Source organism: Callithrix jacchus, chromosome 18, assembly GCF_049354715.1.
Source record: "Callithrix jacchus isolate 240 chromosome 18, calJac240_pri, whole genome shotgun sequence".
Classification (NCBI taxonomy): Eukaryota; Metazoa; Chordata; class Mammalia; order Primates; family Cebidae; genus Callithrix; species Callithrix jacchus.
Window position 1 is genome coordinate 2,023,288 of NC_133519.1, and position 24,967 is coordinate 2,048,254.

Sequence of the window (24,967 nt, forward strand, 5' to 3'; positions counted from 1 at the left end):
CTCCTGGATATTTCTTGCCTAGATTTGTCTTGCCTTGCCTTGCGTTGCTTGTATTTGCCTTGCCTGGATTTGCCTTACGTGGCCTTACCTGGATTTGCGTTGCCTGGATTTGCTCTGCCTTGCCTTGCCTTGCTTGAATTTGCCTTGCCTTGCCTAAATTTGCCTTGCGTTGCCTTGATTTGTTTTTCCTGGATTTGCCTTGCCTTTTTTTTCCTGGTTTTGTGGTGCCTGGATTTACCTTGCCTTGCCTTGCTTGGATTTGCCCTGCCTGGATTTGTCTTGCCATGCCTTGCCTTTTATGGATTTGCCTTGCCTTGCCTGGATTTGCCGTGCCTGATTTACCTTGCCTTCCCTTGTCTGGATTTGTCTGGCCTGGATTTGCTTTGCCTTGCCTCACCTTTTCTGTATTTGTTTGAATTTGCTTTGCTTTGCCCTGCCTTGCATGGATTTGGCTTGCTTGAATTTGTCTTGCCTTGTTTTGTTTTACCTGGAGTTGTTTTGTCTGGATTTGCTTTCCTTTGCCTTGCCTTGCCTGGATTTGCCTTGCCTTGCTTTGCCTTACCTGGGTATGCCTTGACTTGCATTCTTTTTCCTTGCATTGATTTGTCTTGCCTAAATTTGCCTTGCCTTGCCTTCTCTTGACTGGATTCACCTTGCCTGGATTCCTTGCCTAGCCTTGCCTTACCTAGATTTGCCTTGTCTGCATCTGCCTTGCTTTACCCGGGTTTGCCTTATTTTCCTTTGTCTTGCCTGAATTTGCCTTGCCTTGCCTTTCCTGTATTTGTCTTTCCTTGATTTGCCTTGCCTTTCCTTGCCTTACCTGGATTTGTTTTACCAGGATTTGCCTTGCATAGATTTTCTTTGCATTTCCTTTTTGGCCTGAATTTGTTTTGCATGTATTTTTTTCCTGTCTTGCCTGAATTTCCTTGCCTTCCTTGCTGTGAAATGTTTTGCCTTGCTTGGATTTGCTTTGCCTTGCCCTGCCTAAATTTGCCTTGCCAGGATTTGCGTTTCCTTGCATTGTCTGGGTTTGCCTTGCCTGGATTTGCCTTGCCTTCCCTTGACTTGCCTGGAATTTTTTTAGCTGAATTTGCTGTGCATTGTTTTACCTAAATTTGCCATTTCTGGATTTGCCTTTCCTTGTCTTGCCTGGATTTTCCTTGTCTTGACTTGCGTGCCTTCTCTGGATTTGCCTTGCTTATATTTATCTTGCCAGGATTTTCATTGCCTGAATTTGCCGTGCCTGGATTTGCCTTGGCTTACTTTGCCTTGACTGGATTTGCCTAACCTTGCCTTGTCTTGCCTTGCTGGGATATGCCTTGCCCAGTTTTGCCTTGCCTTGCAGTGCCTTGCCTTGCTTGGAATTGCCTTGCCTAAATTTGCCTAGCTTGTCATTACCTGGATTTACCTTGCCTGGATTTTCCTTGCCTTGCCTTGCCTTACCTGATTTTTCTTGCCTTGCCTGAATTTGCCTTACCTATTCTTGCATTGCCTTGATTTGCTTTTCCTGGATTTGCCTTGCCTTAACTTGCCTTGCTTTGTTTGGCCTGAATTTGCCTTGCCTTGATTTGCCTTTCCTTGTCTTGCCTGGATTTGCCTTGCCTTGCTTTGCCTTGACTGAATTTTACTTACCTGTTCTGGACTTGCCTTGCCAGGACATGCCTTGCCTTGATTTGTCTTGCCTTACCTGGCTTTTCCTGGATTTGCCATTCCTGGATTTGCCTTGCCTTGCCTGGATTTCCATTGCCTGTATTTTCCTTGCCTTGCCATGCCTTGCCTTGCTTGTAATTGCCTTGCCTGGATTTGCCTATCCTGTTATTACCTGGATTTGCCTTGGCTAGATTTGCCTTACCTTGCCTTGTCTTACCTGAAATTTTCTTGCCTTGCCTGGATTTGCCTTGCTTTGCCTTGCCTTGCCTGGATTTCACTTGCCTGTATCTCACTTTCCTTGCCTTGCCTTGTCTTGATATGCCTTGCGTTGTCTTTCCTTGTCTTTTCTGGATATGCCTTGCCTGTATTTCCCTTGCCTTTCCTTGTTTTGCCTGGATTTTCCTTGTCTTGACTTGCTTGTTTTGCCTGGATTTGCCTTGCCTCTGTTTGCTTACCTGGATTTGCCTTGCCTTCTTTTTCCTTGACTGCATTTGACATACCTTGCCTTGCCTTGCGTTTCCAGATGTCTTGCCTAGATTTGCCTTGCCTTGCCTTGACTTGCTTGTATTTGCCTTTCCTGGATTTTCCTTGCCTGGATTTACCTTGTGTTGCCCTGCCTTATATGGATTTGCCTTGCCTGGATTTGCTTTCCCTTGCCTTGCCGTGATTTGCCTTGCCTGGATTTCCCTTGCCTTGCTTGGTTTGGCTTTTCTGGATTTGCCTTGTCTTGCATATATTTGTCTTTCCTAAATTTGCCTTGCCTTGCCTTGTTTGAATTTGCCTTGCCGTGCCTTGCCTTGCCTTGCCTGGATTTGCTTTGCCTTGATAGGCCTTGCCTTGCCTTGATTTTCCTTGCCAGGATTTGTCTTACCTAGCCTTTCCTCACCTAGATTTGCCTTGTCTGGATTTGCCTCGCTTTGCCCTGTTTTGCATTACCTTCCTTGCCTTTCCTGTATTTGCCTTGCCTTGACATTGTTTGCCTCTCCTTGTTTTACCTGGATGTTTTTTGCCAGGATTTTCTTTGCATGGATTTGCCTTGCTTTGCCTTGTTTGGCCTAAATTTGCCTTGCCTGGATTTGCATTTTCTGGTCTTCCTAAATTTGCCTTGCTTTTCCTTGCCTTACCTGGATTATCCTTGCCTGAATTTGTTTTGCCTTACCTGCCTGGATTCTCCTTGCCTGGATTTGCCTTACCTTGCTTGCCTGGATTTGACTTGCTTTGCCTTGCCTTGCCTGAATTATCTTTGCCTGAATTTGCCTTTCCTTACCCTGCCTGGATTTGCCTTTCCTGATTTTGCATTTCCTTGTATTGTCTGGATTTGCCTTGCCTGGATTTGCCTTGCCTTGCCTGGACCTGTCTTAGCTGGTTTTTCTCTACATTGTTTTGCCTAAATTTGCCTTGTCTTGATTTGTCTTTCCTTGTTTTGCCTGGATTATCCTTGTCTTGACTTGCTTGTCTTGCCTGGATTTGCCTTGCTTGGATTGGACTTGCCTGGATTTTCCTCGCCTGGATTTGCATAGCCTGGATTTGCATTGCCTTGCTTTGCCGTGACTGGATTTGTTTTAACTTGTCTTGCCTTGCCTGAATTTGCCTTGTCTTGCCTGAATTTTCCTTATCTTGCCTTGCCTTGCATTAATTTGCTTTTTCTGGATTTACCTTGCCTTAACTTGCCTTGCTTTGTTTGGCCTGAATTTGCTTTGCGTGGATTTGCCTTTTTTGTCTTGTTTGGTTTTGTCTTGCCTTGCTTTTTTTTTTTTTACTGGATTGGCCTTACCTGGCCTTTTCTTGCCTTGCCGGGATATGCCTTGACTAGATGCCTTGCCTTACCTTGCTTTGCCTTGCCTGGATTTGCAGTGCCTAAATTTGCCTTGCCTTGCCTCGCATTGCCTGGATTTTCCTGGCGTGGATTTGCTTTGCCCTGCCTCACCTTTCCTGGATTTTCCTTGCTTGGTTTGCCTTGCCTTTACTTGCCTTGTCTGGATTTTGCTTTTTTGGATTTGACTTGGCTTGCCTTGCCATGCCTGGATTTGCATAGCCTTGATTTGCCTTGATTTGCGTTGCCTTGCCTGGAATTGCCTTGCCTTGCTTGCCTTGTCTGGATATGCCTTGCCTGTATTTCCCTTGTCTTGCCTGGTTTTCCTTGTCTTGGCTTACTTGCCTTGCCTGGAGTTGCCTTGTCTTGGTTTGTCTTGCTTGGATTTGCCTTTCCTTCCCTTGTCTTGACTGGATTTGCCTTAACTTGCCTTGCCTTGCCTAGATATGCCTTGCCTAGATTTGTCTTGCCTTGCCTTGCCTTGCTTGGATTTGCCTCGCCTAGATTTGCCTTGCCTGGCCTTGCCTTTCCTTGCCTTGTTTTGCCTGAATTTGCCTTGTCTTGCCTAAATTTGCCTTGCCGTTCCTTGTTTTGCCTTGATTTGCTTTTCCTGGTTTGCCTTGCCTTGCCTTGCATTTCCTGGATTTGCCGTGCCTTGTATTTGCCTTGGCTAGACTTGCCTGGATTTGCATAGCCTGGACTTGCCCAGCTATGCCTTGCCTTGCCTGGATTTTCCTGACCTAAATTTGCTTTGCCTTACCTCGCCTTCCCTGAACTTGCCTTGCTTGAACTTGCCTTGCCTTGCCTTGCCCTGCCTTGTCTGTATTTGCCTTGCCTGGATTTAGCTTGCCTTGCATTGCGTTATCTGGATTTGCCTTGCCTGGATTTGCTTTTCCTTGCTTTGCCTTGTCTGAATTTGCCTTGGCTGGATTTGCCTTGCCTTGCTTTGTCTTGCCTGATTTTGTCTTGCCTCGCCTTGCCTTGCTTGGATTTTCCTTGCCTGGATTTGCCTTGCCTTTCCTTGTTTGGCCTGAATTTGCATTGCCTGGATTTGCGTTTTTTTGTTGTGTTTGGATTGGCCTTGCCTTGCCTGGATTTTTCTTGCCTTGCCCTGCCTGGATTTGAGTTGCTTGTATTTGCATTTCCTTGCATTGCCTGCATTTGCCTTGTCTGGATTTGTTTTGTCTTGCCTTGACTTGCCTTGATTTGCTTTCCATGGATTTCCCTTGCCCTGCTTTGCCTTGGCTGGACTTGACTTAGCTGAATTTGCTTTGCATTCTTTTGCCTAAATTTGCCTTACCTGAATTTGCCTTTTTTTGTCTTGCCAAGATATTTCTTGTCTTGACTTACTTGCCTTGCCTAAATTTGCCTTGCCTAAATTAGCCTTGTCTGGATTAGCCTTGCCTGGATTTGTCTTGCCTTGCCTTGCCTTGACTGGATTTGCCTTACCTTGCTTTGCCTTGCCTTGCCTGGATATGCGTTGCCTAGATTTGCTTTGCCTTGCCTTGCGTTGTTGTATTTGCCTTGCCTGAATTTGCCTTGCCTGGTTTTACCTGGATTTGCCTTGCTTTGCCTAAAATTGCCTTGCCTTGCCTAAATTTCTTTAGCCTTGCCTTGCCTTGATTTGCTTTTCCTGGATTTGCCTTTCCTTTCCTTGCCTTACCTATCCTGGATTTGCTGTGCCTTTTTTTTGCCTCATTTCTCCTTGCCAGAATTTGCCTTGCCTGCATTTGCTTTGCCTTGCCTTGCCTTGCATGAATTCACCTTGCCTGGCCTAAATTTGCTTTGCCTTGCCTTGCCTTGCCTTTAATTGTTTTTCCTGGATTTCCCTTACCTTGCCTTTCCTGCATTTCCCGTGCCTGCATTTGCCTTGCCTTGCCTTACCTGGATTTGCCTTGCCTAGATTTGCCTGGCTTTGCCTCGCCTTGCCTGGATTTGACAGGCCTGGATTTGTCTTGCCTTGCCTCGCCTTCCCTGGATTTGCCTTGCCTGGTTTGCTGTGATTTTACTTGCCTTGCCTGGATATGCCTTTTCTGGATTTGACTCGCCTTGCCTTGCCATGCCTGGATTTGCATTGACTGGATTTATCTTGCATTGCGTTGCCTTGCCTGGAATTGCCTTGCTTAAATTTGCCTTGCCTTGCCTTGCCTTTCCTGGATTTCCCTTACTTGGACTTGCGTTTCATTTCCTCTCCTTGCTTGGATTTGCCAGGCCTTGATTTGCCTTGCCTTCCTTCACTTTGCCTGAATTTTCCTTGGCTGGATTTGCCTTGCCTTGCTTTGCCTTGCCTTCCTTCACTTTGAATGAATTTTCCTTGGCTGGATTTGCCTTGCCTTGCTTTGCCTTGCCTGGATTTGCCTTTCCTTTCCTTGACTTGACTTGACTTGCCTGTATTTCTTATGTCTTGCCTTGCCTTGTCTAGATATGCCTGGCCTCACCTATCCTTGTTTTTTCTGGGTATCCCTTGCCTGTATTTCCCTTGCCTTTCCTTGTCTTGTCTGGATTTTTCTTGTCTTGACTTGCTTGCCCTGCCTGTATTTGCCTTGCCTCACTATGCCTTGACTCGCTTTGCCTTGCCTGGATTTGACTTGCCTTCCCTTGCCTTGACTGGATTTGCTTTATCTTGCCTTGCCTGGATATGCCTTGCCTTGCCTTGCCACGCTTGCATTTTCCTTCCCTGGATTTGCCTTGCCTGGCCTTACCTGGATTTGCCTTTCCTGGATTTGTCTTGCCTTGCCTAAAATTGTCTTGCATTGGCTAAATTTGTATTTTCTTGCCTTGCCTTGATTTGTTTTTCCTGGGTTTGACTTGACTTGCCTTGCCTTGTTTTTGTTTTTCTGGATTTGCCGTGACTGGATTTGCCTTGCCTTGCCTTGTCTGTATTTGCCTTGCCGGAATTTGCCTGGCTAGGTGTGACCATGCCTGGATTTGCCTGGCCCGAGTTTGATTTGCTTTTCCTCGCCTTCCCTGAATTTGTCTTGCTTGAATTTACTTTGCCTTTCCCTGCCTTGCCTGGATTTGCCTTGCCTTGCCTTGCCTTACCTTGATTTGTTTTGCCTGGATTTGCTTTCTCTTGCCTTGCCTGGATTTGCCTTGCCTTGCTTTGTCTTGCCTGAGATTGCTTGCCTGGGTTGCCTTTGCTTGCCTAGATTTTTCTTGCCTAAATTTGCCTTGCCTTGCCTTGCCTGAATTTGCCATGCCTTGCCTGGATTTGCCTTGCCTGGATAGGCCTTGCGTTTATTTGCCTTGCCTTGATTTTCCTTGTTTGGATTTGCCTTACCTAGCCTTGCCTCACCTAGATTTGCCTTGTGTAGATTTGCCTTGCTTTGCCCGTATTTTCCTGGCCTGAAATTGCCTTGCCTTGCCTCACCTATTTTGGATTTGCCTTGCCTTGTGTGCCTTGCCTTTACTTGATTTGCCTTGATTTGCCTTTTCTGGATTTGATTTGCCATGCCTTGCCATTCCTAGGTTTTCACTGCCTGGATTTGCCTTAACTTACCTTGCCTTACCTTGATTTGTTTTGCCTGGATTTGCTTTACCTTGCAATGCCTTTCCTGGATTTGTCTTGCCATGTTTTGCCTTCCCTGGATTTACCTTGCCAGGGTATGCCTTGCCTTGCCTTGTCTTGCCTGGATTTGTCTTGCCTAGATTTGCCTTGCCTGGCCTTGCCGTGCCTGAATTTGCCTTGGCTTGCCTTGCCATGCCTTGATTTGTTTTGCCTGGATTGGCCTTGCCTTGCCTTGCCTTGCCTGGACTTGCCTAAGCTGTATTTACCATGTATTCTTTTGCCTAAATTTGCCTTGCCTGGATTTGCCTTGCCTTACCTGGATTTGTTTTGCCTGAATTTGCTTTCCCTTGCCTTGCCTTGCCTTGCCTTGATTTGCCTTGTGTAGATTATCCTTACCATGCTTGGCTTTGCCTAAATTTGCCTTGCCAGGGTTTGCCTTGCCTTGCCTTGTCTTGCTTGGATTTTTCTTGCCTAAATTTGCCTTTCCTTGCCTGAATTTCCCTTGTTTTGCCTTGCCTTGTTTTGTCTTGCTTTGCCTGGATTTGACTAGCCTGGATAGGCGTTTTCTTGCCTTGCCTTGCCTGGATTTGACTAACCTGGATAGGCGTTTTCTTGCCTTGCCTTGCCTGGATTCTTCTTGCCTGGATTTGCCTTGCCTAGCCTTGCCTTCCCTAGATTTGCCTTGTATGGATTTGCATTGCTTTGTCCGTGGTTTGCTTTACATTCCCTTGCCTTGCCTGGATTTTCCTTGCCTTTTCTTGCCTTTCCCATATTTGTCTGGCCTTTATTTGCCTTTCCTTTCCTTACCTTACCTGGTTTTGATTTGCCAGAATTTGCCTTGCATTGGATTTTTCTTAACTTGCCTTGTTTGTCCTGGATTGCCTTGCCTGGATTTGCCTTTCCTCGTCTTACCTGAATTTGCCTTGCCTTGCCTTGCCTTTTCTGGAATTGCCTTGCCTTGCCCTGGCTGGACTTTCCTTGCCTCAATTTGCCTTGCCTTGCCTTGCCCTGCCTGAATTTGTGTTCTCTTGCCATGCTGTGCCTGGATTTGCCTTGCTTGGATGGGCCTTGCCTTGCCGTGTCTTGTCATGTTTGGATTCTGCTTGCCTGGATTTGTCTTGTCTTGCTTTTTTGGCCTGGATTTGACTTGCCTCGATTTTTTTTCTTGTTTTGCCTGGATTTGCCTTGCCTTGCTTTGCCTAAATTTTCCTTGCCTGGATTTGCCTTGCCTTGACTTGCCTTGCTTGCAATTGCCTTGCCTTTCGTTGCCTCAATTTGCCCTGCCTAAATTTGCCTTGCCTTGCCTTGCCTTGTTTTGCATTGCCTTGCCTTGCCTGAATTTGCCTTCCCTTGTCTGGATTTGCCTTGCCTGGATAGGTCTTGCCTTGTCTGGCCTTGCTTTGCCATGTTTGGATTCTGCTTGCCTGGATTTGTTTTGCCTTGTTTTTTTGGACTGGATTTGACTTGCTTCGATTTGTGTATCCTTGTCTTGGCTGGATTTTCCTTGCCTTGCCTAAACTTGCCTTAGCTGAATTTGCCTTGCATTGCTTTCCCTTAATTAGCCTGGGCTAGTTTTGCCTTATTCTGTCTTGCCTGAATTTTCCTTGTTTTGACTTGCTTGCTTGACTGGATTTGCCTTACCTTGCCTTTCCTTGACTGGATTTGCCTTACCTTGCCTTGCGTTCCCTTGCCTTGATATGCCATGCCTAGACTTGCAATGTCTTACCTTACCTTGCCTTCCTTGCCTTGCCTTTCTTGTATTTGCCTTTCCTGGGTTTGTTTTGCCTTGCTTTGCCTGGATTTGCCTTGCCTGAATTTGCCTTGCCTGGGATTGCCTTGCCTTCCCTTGCTTTCCCTGTATTTGCCTTTCTTTTTTTTGCCTTACCTGGATTTGTTTTGCCGGAATTTGCCTTGAATGGATTTGCATTGTCTTGTTTTGTTTGGCCTGTATTTTCCTTGTCTGGATTTGCCTTTCCTTGTCTTTCCTGGATTTTTCTTGCCTTGCAATGCCTTGACTGGATTTGCCTTGCCTTGCCCTACCTGGATGTGCCTTGTCTAAATTTGCATTTCTTTGCATTGCCTGGATTTGCTATTGCGTGGATTTGCCTCGCCTTGCATGGACCTGCCTTAGCTGGATTTGCTTTGCATTGTTTTGCCTAAATTTGCCTTTCCTAAATTTTTTTTGCCTTCCCTTGCATTGCCTTGTTTTACCTGGATTTGTCTTGACTGTTTTTGCCTTGCCTGCCCTGGCTTGTCTGGATTTGCCATGCCTGGCTTTGCATTACCTTGCCTTTCCTTGCTTGGATTTGCTTGCATTTATTTGCCTTGCCTTGCCTTTCCTTGCCTGAATTTTCCTCCTGTGAATTTGCCTTGACTTGCATTGCCTGGATTTTCGTAGCCTGGATTTGCCTTGCCTTGCCTTGCCTTGCCTTGTGTGGAGTGGCCTTGCCTGTATTTTCCTTGCCCTGATTTGACTTGCCTGGTTTTGCCATACATTTCCTTGCCTGGATTTTTCTAGCCTGGATTTGCCTTGCCATGCCTGAATTTGCCTTTCCTGGAAATGCCTTGCCTTGCCTCGATTTACATTGCCTGGAATTGCCTCGCCTTGCCTTGCCTGAATTGTCTTGCCCGAAGTTGACTTACCTTGTTTCCCTTGCCTGGATTTTTCTTGCCTTGATTTGTTTTGCCTTGACTTCCCTGTATTTTTCATGCCTGGATTTGCCATGCCTCGCCTGAATTTGCCTTGCGTCTATTTGCCTTGCCTTGCCTTTGTTTTCCTGGCCTTAATTTGCCTGGATTTGCATTGCCTGGATTTGGTTTGCCTGGGTTTGCCTTGTGTTGCCTTGCCTGGATTATTCTTGCCTAGATTTGAATTGCCCTGACTTGATTTTCTTGGTTTTGCCTTGCCTTGCCTTGCCTTGCCTGCATTTGCCTGTTCTGGTTCTGTCATGCCTTGCCTTGCCTTGACTGAATTTGCATTACCTGGATTTGCCTTGCTTCATCTTGCCTTGCCTTTATTTGCCTTGTCTAATTTTGCCTTGCCCTGACTTGCCTTGGCTAGATTTCCCTTGTCATGCCTTGCCTGGATTTGCCTGGGCTGGGTTTGACTTGCCTTGCCTTGCCTTATTTTGTCTGAATTTGCCATGCCTGGATTTGGCTTGCCTTGCCTTGCCTGAATTTTCCTTTCTCGATTTGCCTTGTTTTGCTTAGATTTGCCTTGAATGGATTTGCTTTGCCTTGCCTTGCCTTGCCTGAATTTGCCTTTTCTTGATTTGTCTTGCCTTGTCTTGCCTGGATTTTCCTTGCCTAGATTTAGCTTTCCTTGCCTGACCTGGATTTTCCTTGCCTGACCTGGATTTTCCTTGCCTGGATTTGCTTGCCTTTCCTTTCCTGGATTTACCTTGCCTGCATTTTCCATTCCAGTACTTGCCTAGCCTTACCTTGCCTGTATTTGCCTTGCCTTGCGTGGATTTCCCTGGCCTGGTCTGGCCTGGATTTGCATTGCCTTGCCTTGCCTTGCATGGCTTTTTCTTACCTAGATTTTTTTTGGCCTTGTTTTGCCTTGCCTTGCCGTGCCTTGCCTTGCTTTGCCTTGGAGTATTTGCCTTACCTGGATTTACCTTGCCTTGCCTCTCCTGGATTTGTCTTGCCTTCGTTTGTTTGGCCCTGACTTGCCTTGCCTGGATTTCCCTTGCCAAGTTTTGCCTTAATTTGTGTGAGATGGATTTGACTTTCCTTGCCTGTTCTGGATTTGCCTTGACTCGATTTGCCTTGCCTGGATTTGCCTTGCTTTTCCTAAATTTGCATTGCCTTGCCTTGACTTGCTTGAAATTTTCTTGACTGCATTTGTCTTACCTGGATTTGCCTTGCCTTGCCTTGTCTTGCCTGAATTTGCCTTGCCTTGCCTGGATTTGTCTTCCCTGGGATTTCCTGGTCTTGCCTTTTCTGGATTTGCCTTTTTTTCTTGAATAATTTTGCCTTGCCTGGATTTGCTTTTCCCTTCCTTGCCATGCCTGGATATGCCCTGCCTTACCTGGCCTTACCTTGCCTGGATTTGCAATTCCTGTATTTGCCTTTTCTTGCCTTGCCTTGCATTGCCTTGCCTAAATTTGCCTTGCCTGCATTTGCCTTGCCTTGCCCTGCCTTCCCTGCATTTTCCTTGCCTTGCCTTGCCTTAATTTGCCATGCCTGAACTTGGCTTGCCTTGCCTTGTCTGAATATGCCTTCCTAAATTTTCCTTGCCTTGCCTGGATTTGCCTTTCCTTGCCTTCTTTTGCCTGTATTTGTCTTGCCTGTATTTGCCTTGCCTTGATTTGCCTTGCTTGAATTTCCATTACCTTGCCTGGCCTTGACTGGATTAGCCTTCCTGGATTTGTTTTTCCTTGCCCTGCCTTGCGTGGATTTGTTTACTTTTGCCTTGTCGTGCGTTGATTTGCCTTGCCTGGATTTGCGTTGCCTTGCCTTTCCCTGCTTTAGTTAGCCATGCCTAGATTTGCCTTGCCTTGTTTTGCCTTGCCTGGAGTTTGCTTTTTGGATTTGACTTGCCTTGCCTTGCCTTGCCTGGATTTGACTTGCCTGGATTTGCCTTGCCTAGATTTGCCTTGAAGGAATTGTCCTTGCCTTGCCTTGCCTTGTGGGGGTGTGCATTGCCTGATAGTGCCTTGTCTTGCTTTAACTTTCCTGGATTTGCCTTGCCTGGTTTTGTATTGCCTTGCCATAACTTGTTTGGATTTGCCTTGCCTTGCCTTCCCTTTCCATGCCTGGATTTGCCTTGTCTGTATTTGCCTTGCCTTGCCATGGCTTACATTGCCTGAATTTCCCTTGCCTGTATTGGTCTTGCCTTGCCATGCCTGGATTTGCCTTGCCTTGATTTGCCTCCCCTTGCCTTGCCTGGATTTGTCATGCCTGGATTTTGCTTGCCTTGCATTGCCTTACCTTTTCTTGCCTGGATTTGCCTGGCCTTTATTTCCCGTTCCTTGCCTTCTCTTGCCTCGCCTTGTCTTGCCTTGCCTATCGTTGTCTGGATTTGCCTTGCCTAAATTTGCCTTGCCTTGCCTTGCGTTTCCTATCATTGTCTGAATTTGCCTTGCCTGTATTTCTCTTGCCTTGCCTTGCCTAAATTTGACTTGTCTTTATTTGCCTTGGCTTGCCTTGCCTGGATTTGCCTTGTTTGAATTTGCCTTGACTTGCATGCCTGAATTTGCCTTGCCTAGATTTCATTTGCACTGACTTGCCTTGCCTTGCCTGGTTTTGCCTTGCATTCTCTTGCCTAAATTTCTCTGTTCTGAATTTGCCTTGCCTGCCCTTGCCTTGACTAAATTTGCATTGTCTGGATTTGCCTTGACTTGTCTTGCCTTGCAATTATTTGGCTTGCCTGGGTTTGCCTTTTCCTGATTGCCTTGCCTAGATTTTCCTTGCATTCCCTTGCCTGGATTTCTCTGTTCTGAATTTGCTTGACTGCCCTTGCCTTGATTAAATTTGCGTTGCCTGGATTTGCCTTGACTTGTCTTGCCTTGTGATTATTTGGCTTGCCTTGGTTTGCCTTTTCCTGATTGCCTTGCCTAGATTTTCCTTGCCATGCCTTGCCTGGATTTGCCTGTCCTGGATTTGACTTGCCTTGCCTTACCTTGCCTGGATTTGCCTTGCCTGAATTTGCCTTGCCTGAATTTGCCTTGCCTTGCCTAGCCTTGCCTGGATTTGCCTTGCCTTGCCTTGCTTTGCCTTACGTGTATCTGCCTTGCCTTGCCTCCTTTTGCCTGAATTTTCCATGCCTGAATTTGGCTTGCCTTGCTTTGCCTGCATTTCCCTTCCTGTATTGGCCTTGATTTGCCTGAATTTTCTTGCCTGCATTAGCCTTGCCTTGCCTTACCTTCCCTAGATTTGCGTTTCCTGGATTTTTCTTTTCTTGCCTTGCCTGAATTAGCCTTGTTTTGCCTTGCTGGATATTTCATTCCAGGAGTTGCCTAGCCTTTTCTTGCCTGCATCTGCCTTGCCTTGTCTTACCTTGACTTTATTTGCCTTGCCTTCCCTGGATTTGCCTTGCCTGCATTTTCCAGACCTGGTCTTGCCTGGATTTGTCTTGACTTGCCTTGCCTTACATGAATTTTTCTTATCTGGATTTTTCTTGTTTTGCCTTGCCTTTTCTTGTTGTGCCTGGATTTGCCTCTCCTTACCTTGCCTTGCATGAATTTGATTTGACTGGATTTGCCTTGCCTTGTCTTGCCTTGCTTTTCCTAGCCTGGATTTGCTTTGCTTGTGTTTGCCTTGCCTGAATTTGCCTTGCTATGCCTTGCCTGGATTTGTGTGAGCTGAATTTGACTTGCCTTACCTTGCCTGGATTTGCCTTTACTCGATTTGCCTTGCCTGGATTTTCCTTGACTTGCCTGAATTTGCCTTGACAGTATTTGCCTTGCCTGGATTTGCCTGGCCGTGCCATTACTTGCCGTTATTTGGCTTACCTGGATTTGCCTTGCTTTGCCTAAATTTGCCTTTCCTGGGTTTACCTGGCTTTGCCTTTTTTGGATGTTCCTTCTCTTGCCCTGAATAATTTTGCCTTGCCAGGATTTGCTTTTCCTTGCCTTGCCTTGCCTGGATTTGCCCTGCCTTGCCTGGCCTTGCCTTACCTGTATTTGCCTTGCCTTGGATTGCCTTTTTGTACCTTGCCTTGCCTTGCCTTGCCTGGATTTACGTTGCCTTGCCTTGACTCCTTACGTGGATTTGCCTTGCATCGCCTTGATTTGCCTAAATTTCCCTTGACTGGATTGGTCTTGCCTTGCCTTGCATTGTCTGGATATTCCTTGTGTGGATTTTTTTTTGCCTTGCCTTGCCTTGCCTTGCCTTGCCTTGCCTTGCCTTGCCTTGCATGGATTTGCCTTACCTGGATTTTCCTTGTTTTGTCTTTCCTTGCATTGCCCGGATTTCTCTTGCCTGGATTGGTCTTGCCTTGCAATGTTTGGATTTGCCTTGCCTGGATTTGCGTTGCCTTGCCTTGACTTGCCTATATCAGACTTGAGTTTATTTTCATTGGCTTGGCTTGCCTTGCCTTGCATTGCCTGGATTTGCTTTGCCTGAATTTGCCTTGCCTTGTGTAGATTTGCCTTGCCTGTACATGAATTGCCTTCCCTGGTATTGCCTTGCTTTCCCTTGACTGGATTTGCCTGTTCTGTATTTTCCTTGCCTTGCCTTACCTTGCCTGGGTTTGCCTTGCTCTGACTTTCCTTGCCTAGATTTGTTTTGCCATGACTTGCCTGAATTTGTGCGGCCTGGATTTGCCTTGCCTTGCCTTGCCATTCCTTGATTTACCTTGGCTGGATTTGCCTTGCCTTGCCTAAATTGGCTTGCCTGCATTTGCCTTGCCTTGCCTAAATTGGCTTGCCTGCATTTGCCTTGCCTTGCCTTGTTTTGCCTGAAATTGCCATATCTGAATTTGGCTTTCCTTGGCTTGCCTGGATTGGCCTTCCTGGATTTGTCTTACCTTGCCTGGATATGCCTTTTCTAGATTTATCTTGCCTTGACATGCCTGGCTATGCCTTGCCTTGCTGTGCCTTGATTTGCCTTGCCTGTATTTGCTTGTCTTGCCTTGCCTGGATTCTCCTTGCCTGTATTTTTTATTCCAGGATTTGCCTAGCGCTGCCTTGCCTGGATTTGCCTTGCCTTGCCTTATCTTGCCTGGATTGGCCTTGCCTTGCCTTGCCTTGCCTGAATTTGCCTTGCCTGGATTTGCTTGGATTTGCCTTTCCTGAACTTGCCTAGACTTGCCTTGCTTGTATGGATTTTCCTTACCTGGATTTTCTTGGCTCTCCTAGTCTTGCCTTGCTGTGCCTGGATTTGCCTTTTTTTCCCCTTGCCTTGCCTAGCCTGGATTTGCTTTGCCTAAGTTTTCAAGGCAAATCCATGCAAGGCAAATCAAGGCATGGAAAGGGGAGGCAAATCGAGGCAAGGCAAGAAAAATCCAGGCAAAACAAATCCAGACAAGGGAAGGCAAGGCAAATCCAGAAAAAGAAAATCTAGGCAAGGCAAATCCAGTCAAGGCAAGGAAAGGCAAACCCAGGCAAGGCAAATCCAGCCAAGACAAGGCAATGCAAATCCAGACAAGGCAAATCCAGGCAAGACAAGGCAAGGCAAATCCATGCAATGCAAATCACAGAATGGCAAGGCAAGGCAAATCGAGGCATGGCCAATCGTGGCAAGGCAAAAAAAGGCAAGGCAAATCCAGGCATTGCAAGGCAAGGAAAACCCAGGCAATGCCAGGCAAGGAAAGGCAAGGCAAGGAAAGGCAAATCCAGGCAAGGGAAATACAGGCAAGCCAAAGTAAGGCAAAGTCATGCAAGGCAAATCCACACAAGCCAAGGCAAGGCAAATCCATGCAAGTCAAATCCATGCAAGGCAAGAAAAGGAAAAGCAAAACCAGGCAAGGCAAGGAAAAATAAGTCAAAGTAAGGCAAATCCAGGCAAGTACAGTCAACGCAAGAAAAGGTAAATTCAGGCAAGGCAAATCCAGGCAAAACGAGGCAAGGCAATGCCAGGCAAGAAAAGTCCAGTCATATCCAGGCAAGGCAAGGAAAGGCAAATGCTGTCAAGTAAAAAAAGGAAAGGTAAGGCAAATTCAAGTAAGGCACATCCAGGCAAGACAAATTTAGGCAAATCCAGGCAAATCAAATCCAGGCAAGACAAATCCAGGAAAGGCAAATCTAGACAAGGCAAACACAGGCAAGGCAAGGCAAACCCAGTAACAATAAACCCAGGCAAGGCAAATTTAGGCAAGGTAATTCCAGGCCAGGCAAATCCAGTAGAGCAAATCCAGGCAAGGTAAGGCAAACCAAATTCATGCAAGGCCAATGCAGGCAAGGATAGGCAAGGCAAATCCAGGCAAGGCAAATCCAGGCAAGGCAAGGTAAATCAAGGCAAATACAGGAAATGTAAATCCACACAAGGCAAGGCAAGGCAAATTCAGGCAAAGCAAATCCAAGCAAGGCAAGGCAAGCCAAATCCAGGCAAGTCAAATCCTGGCAATGCAAGGCAATACAAATGAAGTCAAGGCAAATCCAGGCAAAGCAAGGCAAGGCAAATAAAGGCGAGGCAAATCCAGGCAAGGAAAGGCAAGGCAAATTCAGGCAAGGCAAGGCAAGTCAAATCCAGGCTAAACAAATCCAGACAAGGCAAGGCAAGGCAAATTAAGGCAAGCAAATCTATGCAAGGCAAGGGAAAGTAAGGCAAGGCAAGGCAAATTCAGAAACGTCAAGGCAAGTCAAATTCAGGCAGAACACAACCGGGCAAGGCAAGGAAAGGCAAATCTATGCAAGACAAATGCAGGCAAAACAAGGCAAGGCAAATCGAGGCAAGACAAATTTGGGCAAGGCAAGGCAAGGCAAATTCAAGAAATGCAAGGCAAGGCAAATTAGGCAATCCAAGCCAAGGCAAGACAAGGCAAGACAAATCCAGGCAAAGCAAGGCAAGGCAAGGCAAATCTCGGCAAGGCAACGCAAGGAAGTCAAGGCAAATCCAGGAAAGACAAGGCAAGTAAAATCATCAAAAGGCAAATCAAGGAAAGAAAAGGCAAGGCAAGAAAAGGCAAAGCCAGGCAAGGCAAGGCAAGTCAAATTTAAGCCAGAAAGGCAAGGAAAATCCAGGCAAGGCAATTCAAATCCAGGCAAGCCAATCCAGGAAGGGAAAATTAAGGCAAGGCAAATCCAGGAAAGGCAAATCAGGGCAAGGGAAGGCAAGGAAAATTCAGGCAAATTAAATCCAGGCAAGGTAAGGCAAATCCAGGCAAGTCAAATCCAGGCAAGCCAAGGCAAAACAAAACCAGGCAAGACAAATCTAGGAAAGGCAAGGCAACGCATATCCAGGTAAGAAAAGGAAAGGCTAATCTAGTCAAGGCATATCCAGGCATGGTAAGCCAAGGCTAGTCCAGGAAAGGCAAATCCAGATAAGGTAAGCAAGGCAATTCCAGGAAAAACAAATCCTGACAAGAAGAAGCAATTCAAGGCAAATCTAGGCAATCAAATTTAGGCAAATCCAGAGAAGGCAAATTTATTCCATGAAAATCCAGGCAAGGCAAATCCAGGCAAGGCACATCCAGTCGATGCAAATCCAGGCATGAAAAATCCAGGCCCGGCAAATCTAGGCAACAGAAACACAGACAAGGCAAATCCAGCCAAGGCAAATGCAGCCAAACAAATCTAGGCAAGGCTTATCCAAGGCAAGTCCAGGCAAGGCAAATCCAGTCAAGACAAGGCTAGGAAAGGCAAATCCAGGCAAGGCAAATCCACGCAATGCAAATACAGGCAAGGCAATTCAAGGTGAATCAGGGCAAGAGAAATCCAGGCAAGGCAAGGCAAGGCAAATACAGGCAGGGCCAGACAAGAAAAATTTAGGCAAGGCAAACTTAGGCAAGGAAAGGGAAGGTAAGGCAAACCAGGCAGTGCAAATCCAGGCTATTCAAATTCAAGCAAGACAAATGTAGGCAAGGCAAATCCATGCAAGGAATATCCAGGCAAGGCAAATGCAGCCAAAAAATCCAGGCAAGGCAAATCCAGGCAAGGCAAATTCAGGAAAGGCAAGGCAAGGAAAGGCAAATCCAGGCAAGGCAAATATAGGCAAGGCAAATAAAGGAAAGGCAAATACAGTCAAGGCAATTCAAGGCAAATCCAGGCAAGGCAAATCCAAAAAAGGCAAGGCAAGATGAATTTAGACAAGGCAAATCCAGATAAGGCAAGGCAAAGTAGATGCAGGCAAGGCAGATCCAATCAAGTGAGGGCACGGCAAAACCAGGCAAGGCAAATCGATGCAAAGCAAGGCAGAGCAAATCCAGGCAAGGTAAATTTAGGCAATGCAAGGCTAGGACAGTCCAGGCAAGAGAAATTCACTCAAGGCAAAACAAGGCAAATTCAATCAAGGCAAATCCAGGCTAGGCAAATACAAAGAAGTTAAATCATGGCAAAAAAAAAAAAATCCAGGGAAGGCAAGGACAGGCAAGGCAAATCTAGGCAACTCAAGCCAATTTAAATCTAGGCAAGGAAAGTCCAGACAAGACAAGGTAGGGCAAATCCAAGCAAGACAAGGCAAGACAAATTTAGGAAAGGCAAGCAAGGCAAATCCAGGCAAGGCAAGACAAAGCAAATCCAGTCAAGGCAAATTCAGGCAAGGCAAATCTAGGTAAGGCTAGGCAAGGCAAACCAAGGCAATGTAAATTTATAAAAGGCAAGGCAAGGCCGATTCAAGCAAAGCAAGTGAGGCCAAATTCACGCAACACAAATAAAGGCAATGCAAGGCAAGGCAAATTCAGGCAAGGCAAGGCAAGGCAAATCCCGGCAAGGTAAGGAAAGCCGAATTCAGGCAAAACAAATCCAGACAATGCAAGGCAAGGCAAATCCAGGCAAAACAAATACAGGCAAATTCAGTCAAGACAAATACAGGACAATCCATGCAAGCCAAATCCAGGCAAAACAAATCCAGACAAGGCAAACCCAGCAAAGGCAAATCCAGGAAAGGCAAATATAGGCAAGACAATTCCAGGCAAGGCACGTTAAGGCAAATCCAGGCATGGCAAATCAAGAAAAGTCAAGGCAAGGCAAATTCAGGCAAGAAAAATCCAGACAAGTCAAGGAAAGAAAAATCCTGGCGAGGCAAATTTAGGTAAGGCAAGGCAAGGAAATTTCAGGCAAGCATGGCAAGGCAAATCCATGCCAGGCAAGGAAAGTTAAATTTTGGCAAGGAAAATTTAGGCAAGGAAAGGCAAATAAATGCAAGGCAGATGCAGGCAATGCAAATTCAGGCAAGGTGAAGCCACGCCAGGCAAATCCAGGCAAGGCAAACTCATCCAAAACAAATCCAGGCAAGGCAAGGCACGGCAAATCCAGACAAGGGATATTTAGGCAAGGCAAGGCAAATCCAGGCATGCCAAATATAGGCAAGAAAAACCCAGGCAAGGAAAATCCAGGCAAGGCAAATATAGGTAGGGCAAGGCAAGTTAATTCTAGGCAAGAAAAAGCAAAGCAAATCCAGGCAAGGCAAATCCACACCAGGCAAGGCAAGGCAAATCCAGGCAAGGTAAGGCAAGGCAAATCCAGGCAAGGCAAATCCACACATGTCAAGGCAGCGCAAATTCAGGCAAGGCAAATCCAGGCAAGGCAAGGCAGGGCAAATCCAGGCAATGCAACTCCAGGCAAGCCAAGGCAAGCCATAACCAGGCAAGGCAAATCCATACAGGCAAGGCAAGGTAAGGCAAAAAAGGTAAATCCAGGAAAGGGAAATCCCAGCAAATACAGTTAAGGCAAGGCAAGGTAAATCTAGGCAAGGCAAATCCAGGCAAGGCAAACAAAGGCAAGGCAAATCCAGACAAGGCCTATTCAGGCAAGGCAAGGCAAGGAAAATCCAGGCAAGGCCAATCCAGTAAAGGAAAATTTAGGCAAGGCAAATCCAGAAAGGGAAATCCAGACAAGGTAAATACAATCAAGGCAAATCAAGGAAAGCAAAATCCAGGCAAGACAAATCCGCTCAAAACAAATGAATGCAAGTAAAGTCAAGGAATACGCAGGCAAGTGTAATCAAGGAAAATTTAGTCAAGGCAAACCAAGGCAAATCTAGACAAGGCAAGTCAAGGAATCTCCAGGCAAGGCAAGGTAAAACAAATTTAGGGACGTTCAATTCAGGCAAGGCAAGGCAAGGCATATCCAAGCAAAGCAACGCCAGCCAAATCCAGTCATGGAAAATACAGGCAAGGCTAGGCAAGACAAATATAGACAAGGAAAATCCAAGCAGGGCAACGCAACTCAAATCCAGGCAAGAAAAATATAGGCAGGGCAAATCAAGGTAAATCCAGGCAAGGCAAGCCAATGCAAATACAGCCAAGACAAATCCAGGCAAGGCAACACAAGGCAAATCCAGGCAGGGCAAATTTAGGCAAGGCAATGCAAATCCAGGTAATGCAAATTCAGTCAACGCAGAATTAGGCTAGGCAAATCAAGGCAAATCCACACAAGGCAAGGCAAGGAAAATTTAGGCAAGGCAAACACATGCAACACAAGGCAAGACAAATCGAGGCAAGGCATGACAAGGCAAATCCAGGCAAAGCAAATCCAGACAAGGAAAATCTAGGCAAGGCAAATCGAGACAAGGCAAATCCCGGCACTGCAAATCCAGGCAAGGCAAGCAAGGCAAATCAAGGTAAGGCTAATCCAGACAAGGCATAACTAGGCACGTCTAGGTAAGGCAAATCGAGGCAAGGTAATGCCAGGCAAGACAAGGCAAGGCAAGTAAAATTCAGGCAAGACAAATCCAGGCAAGACAAGGCAAGGCACATCCAGGAAATACAAGGCAAGGAAAATCAAGGCAAGGCAAGGCAAAGCAAATACATTCAAGGCAAATCCAGGCAAGGCAAGGCAAGGCAAATTTATGCAATGCAAATCAAGGCATGACAAGGCAAGGCAAATCCGGGCAAGGCAAGGCTAGGCAAGGCAAGGCCAGAAAAATTCAGGCAAGACAAATCCAGCAAGGCAAGGCAACGCTAATCCAAGCAAAACAAAAGAAGTCAAGGCAAGGCAAGGCTAATTCAGGTAAAAGAAATCCAGAGAAGACAAGGCAAGGCAAATCCAGGGAATGCAAATCCAAGAAAGGCAAGGCTAGGCAAAAGCAGGCAAGGCAAATACCGGCAAAACAAATCAAGGCAAGGCAAATCAAGGAATGGCAAATCCAGCCAAGCAAAGGCATGGAAAGGCAAATCCAGGCAAATTCCTGCAAGGGAAATCCAGGCAAATCCATTCAAAACAAAGCAAGGCAAATTCATGCAAATCTGGCCATGCAAGGCAAGGCAACGAAATCCAGGCACATCCTGGCAAGGCAAATCTAGGCAAAACAACGCAATGCAAGGCAAGGCAAATCTGGGAAAATCCAGGCAAGGAAAATCCAGGCAAATACACGTAAGGCTAATCCCGAAAAATCCAGGCAAGGAAACTCCAGGCAAGGCAAGTCCAGGCCAAACAAATTCAGGCAAGACAAATCCAGGCAAGGCAAATCAAGACAAGGCAAGTCAAAACAAATCCCGGCAAGGCAAATCCAGGAAAGGCAAATTCAGGCAAGGGAAATCCAGACAAGGCAACTCAAAACAAATCCAGTCAAGGAAAATCCAGGCAACAAAAATCCAGACAGGCAACACAAGGCAAATTTAGGCAAGGCTAATCCTGGCAAGGCAATTCTAGGGAAGACAAGGCAAAGCACAATAAAAAAACGCAAATCCAGGCAATGCAAACCAAGGCAAATCCTGGCAAATCAAATCAGGGAAAGGCAAGGAAAGGCAATTGCAGGCAAGGCAAATTCCGGAAAAATAAATCCAGCCAAGGCAAATCAAGGAAAGGCAAATCCAGCCAAGGCAAAGCAAGGTAAGGCAAATGCAGGAAAGGCAAACCAGGAAATACAAGGCTAAAATAGTCCAGGCAAGTGAAATCCAGGCTAGGCAAGGCAAGCCAAATCCAGGCAAGGCAAATCTAGGCAATGCAAGGCTAAAAAAGTCTTGGCAAGCGAAATCCAGGCTAGGCTAGGCAAGGTAAATCCAGGCAAGGCAAATCCAGGAAAGGCAAATTCAGGCAAGGCAAGGAAAGGCAAGGCTAATTTAGGCAAGGCAAATATAGGCAAAAGAAATCTAGGCAAAAAAAATCCAGCCTAGGGAAATCCAGACAAGACATATTCAGAAAAGACAAATCCTGGCAAGGCAAATCCAGGCAAGGCAAGGCAAGGCAAACCCAAGCAAAGCACATCTAGGCAAGGCAAATCGAGGCCTGGAAAATCCCGGCACAAAAAAGAAAGGCAAATCCAGGCAAGGCAAAAAAAGACAAATCCAGGCAAGGCAAGTCCTGGCAATGTAAGGCAAGGCAAATCAATTCAAGGAAAATCTTTTCAAGGCAAATCCAGGAAAGGAAAGGCAACACAAATCCAGGCAAGGCAAATCAAGACAAGGCAAGTCACAGCAAATCCCGGCAAGGCAGATCCAGGAAAGGCAAATCCAGGCAAGGGAAATCCAGACAAGGCAACTCAAAACAAATCCAGTCAAGGAAAATCCAGGCAACAAAAATGAAGGCAAGACAAATCCAGACAGGCAACCCAGGCAAATTCAGTCAAGGCTAATCCTGGCAAGGCAATTCTAGGGAAGACAAGGGAAAGCAAATTTAAAAAAATGCAAATTCAGGCAACGGAAACCAAGGCAAATCCAGGCAAGTCAAATCGGGGAAAGGCAAGGCAAGGCAAATGCAGGAAAGGCAAATTCCGGGAAAATAAATCCAGCCAAGGCAAATCAAGGAAAGGCAAATCCAGAAAAGGCAATTCCAGGCATGGCAAATCCAGACAAGGGAAACCAAAACAAGGCAACGCAAGGCAAATCCAGGCAAGGCAAGGCAAGGTAAATCCAGGAAGTCAAATCAAGGCATGGTAAGGCAAGGAAAATTCAGTCGAGGCACATTCAGGCTAGAAAAGGCAATTCAAGGCAAATCCAGTCAAATCAAGGAAAGGCAAATTCAGTAAGGGCAATTTCAGGAAAATTCAGGCAATGCAAATCCAGGCATAAAACGTCAAGGCAAGGCAAGTCCAGGCAAGGATAATTCCGGCACTGCAAATCCAAGCAATGCAAGTCCAGGCCAGACAAGGCAAGGCAAATCCAGGGATGGCATGCAAGGAAACCTGGGAAAGGCAAATTTAGGCAAGGCAAGACAAGGCAAATTAAGGCAAGGCCAATCTAGGCAATTCTAGGCAAAGCAAATTCAGGCAAGGTAAATCCAGGCAAGGAAAGGCAAGGCAAGGCAAGGAAATCCAGGCAAGGCAAATCCAGGAAATGTGAGGCAAGAAAAATCAAGACAAGGCAAATCCAGTCCAGGTAACACAAGGCAAACCCAGGCAAGAAAAATCCAGGCAAGGCAAAGCATTGCAAATCCATGCAAGGCAAACCCAGGCATGGCAAGGCAAGGCAAATCTATGCAAGGCAAATCAAGGCTACATAAGTCAACATAAATCTAAGCAAACCCAGGCAAGGGAAATCCGTGCAAATCCAGGCAAGGCGAAGCCAGGCAAATCCAGGCAAATCCAGTCCATGCAAGGCAAGGCAAGAGAAAATCAGGCACATCCAGCCAAGGCAAATCCAGGCAAAACAACAAAATACAAGGCAAGGTAAATCCAGGCAACTCCATGCAAGGCAACTCCAGACAAGGCAAATCAAGGCAAGGCAAATACAGGCAAGGCAATTTAAAACAAATACAGGAGGACTCAAGATGACGCTGTGAGAACAACCCAGGATTGGAGCTCTCCTTGAATCCGTGGAGAGGTGAGTCAGAGCTGCATTTCCAGACTGATCTTTGTTGCCCACAGAACGGGGAAATTCCCAAGTATAAAGGAGACACGGAACGCCTGGCAGTGCCTCTGCCTGGCGAAGCCAGCAGCCGGGGTGGCGGCGGCTGGCCCTACCCAGCACTCCACACAGGGCGCGCTTGTCCAGGTGCCCTGTTGAACCGGCAACCTGAGACTTGAGAGGGCTGGACTTGAGACTGAATAAGACTTGGACAGTGGGCCAGCCCAGGGGATTGCAGGGACAGAGTTTGGGCTAGCCCAGTGGGACGAACAAAACAGTGATTTCAAACGATCCCCGTGCAGTCGTTCCGAGACGCTCTGTGGGGGAGGGGCGTCCACCATTACCGAGGCAACCCGCCCCAACTGAGATACACGCCCACTGCTGAAGCAGCCAGACGTTGCCGAGGCAACCCGTCCCTACTGAGATACACGCCCACTGCTGACGCAGCCTGCCGTTGCCGAGGGAACCCGCTACAACAAAGAGACTCTGCCGCAGAGCGTGGCGGAGACCACAGCAGAACAGCAGAGCCTGCCCCAACAGGGCGAGCCTCACAACAGCAGGGCGGAGCCTCGGCAGGCAAACAGTGGCTAGTCTGCCTCCGAGATGGGCAGGACACCTCAACGAACATCCAAAAATAAAGCCCAAAGCCCCCAACACAGAGCATTTGAGAAAAAAAGGGTTTTTTAATGAGCTTTGTTGCAGCAGAATCAAATATAGCAGCCTAACAGCCCTGAATGAACAACAGAGATCACAGCTTAGCAATTGAGCTCCTATAAAGTACAGACTGTCTCCTCAAGCAGCTCCCTGACCCCTCTATATCAAAAAGACTGACATTTGGCAGGCATCATCCTGGGACAAATATAGCAGAAAAAGAAACTGGTAGCATCCCTCATTGTGCCACAGCTGCTAGAGGTGCACCCCAGACAAGAAAGGCCTGGAGTGGACCTCAGCAGTCGTATAGCGAAGGGGCTAGACTGGTAGAAAAAAAATCAAGTAACAGAAATACTTCATCATCAACAATCTGGGTGTCCACTCAGAGACCCAATCGAAAAGTCAGCAACTACGCAGACGACAAGCGGATAAATCCACAAAGATGGGAAGAAACCAGCGAAAAAGGCAGGAAAACACCCGAAACCAGAACACCTCGCCTCCTAGAAAGGACCAAAACTCCTCACCAACAAGGGAACAAACCTGGACGGAGAATGACTGTGATGAAATGACGAAATTAGACTTCAGAAAGTGGATAATGAGAAACATTTGTGAGCTAAAAGAACATGTATTAAATCAATGCAAAGAAACAAAGGACCTTGAAAAAAGATATGAGGAAATGATTACAAGAATGGATAATTTAGAGAGGAATATGAATGAATTGAAGGAGCTGAAAAACACAATACGAGAACTTCGCAAAGCATGCACAAGTTTCAATAGCCGAATTGACCAAGCAGAAGAAAGAATATCTGAAGACGAAGACCAACTCAATGAAATAAAACGAGAAACCAAGATTAGCGAAAAAAGCGCAAGAAGGAATGAACAAAGTCAACAAGAAATGTGGGACTATGTGAACAGACCTAACTTACGTTTGATAGGTGTACCAGAAGGGGACGAAGAGAATGAATCCAAGCTGGAAAATACTCTTGAGGAAATCATCCAGGACAATATCCCCCAT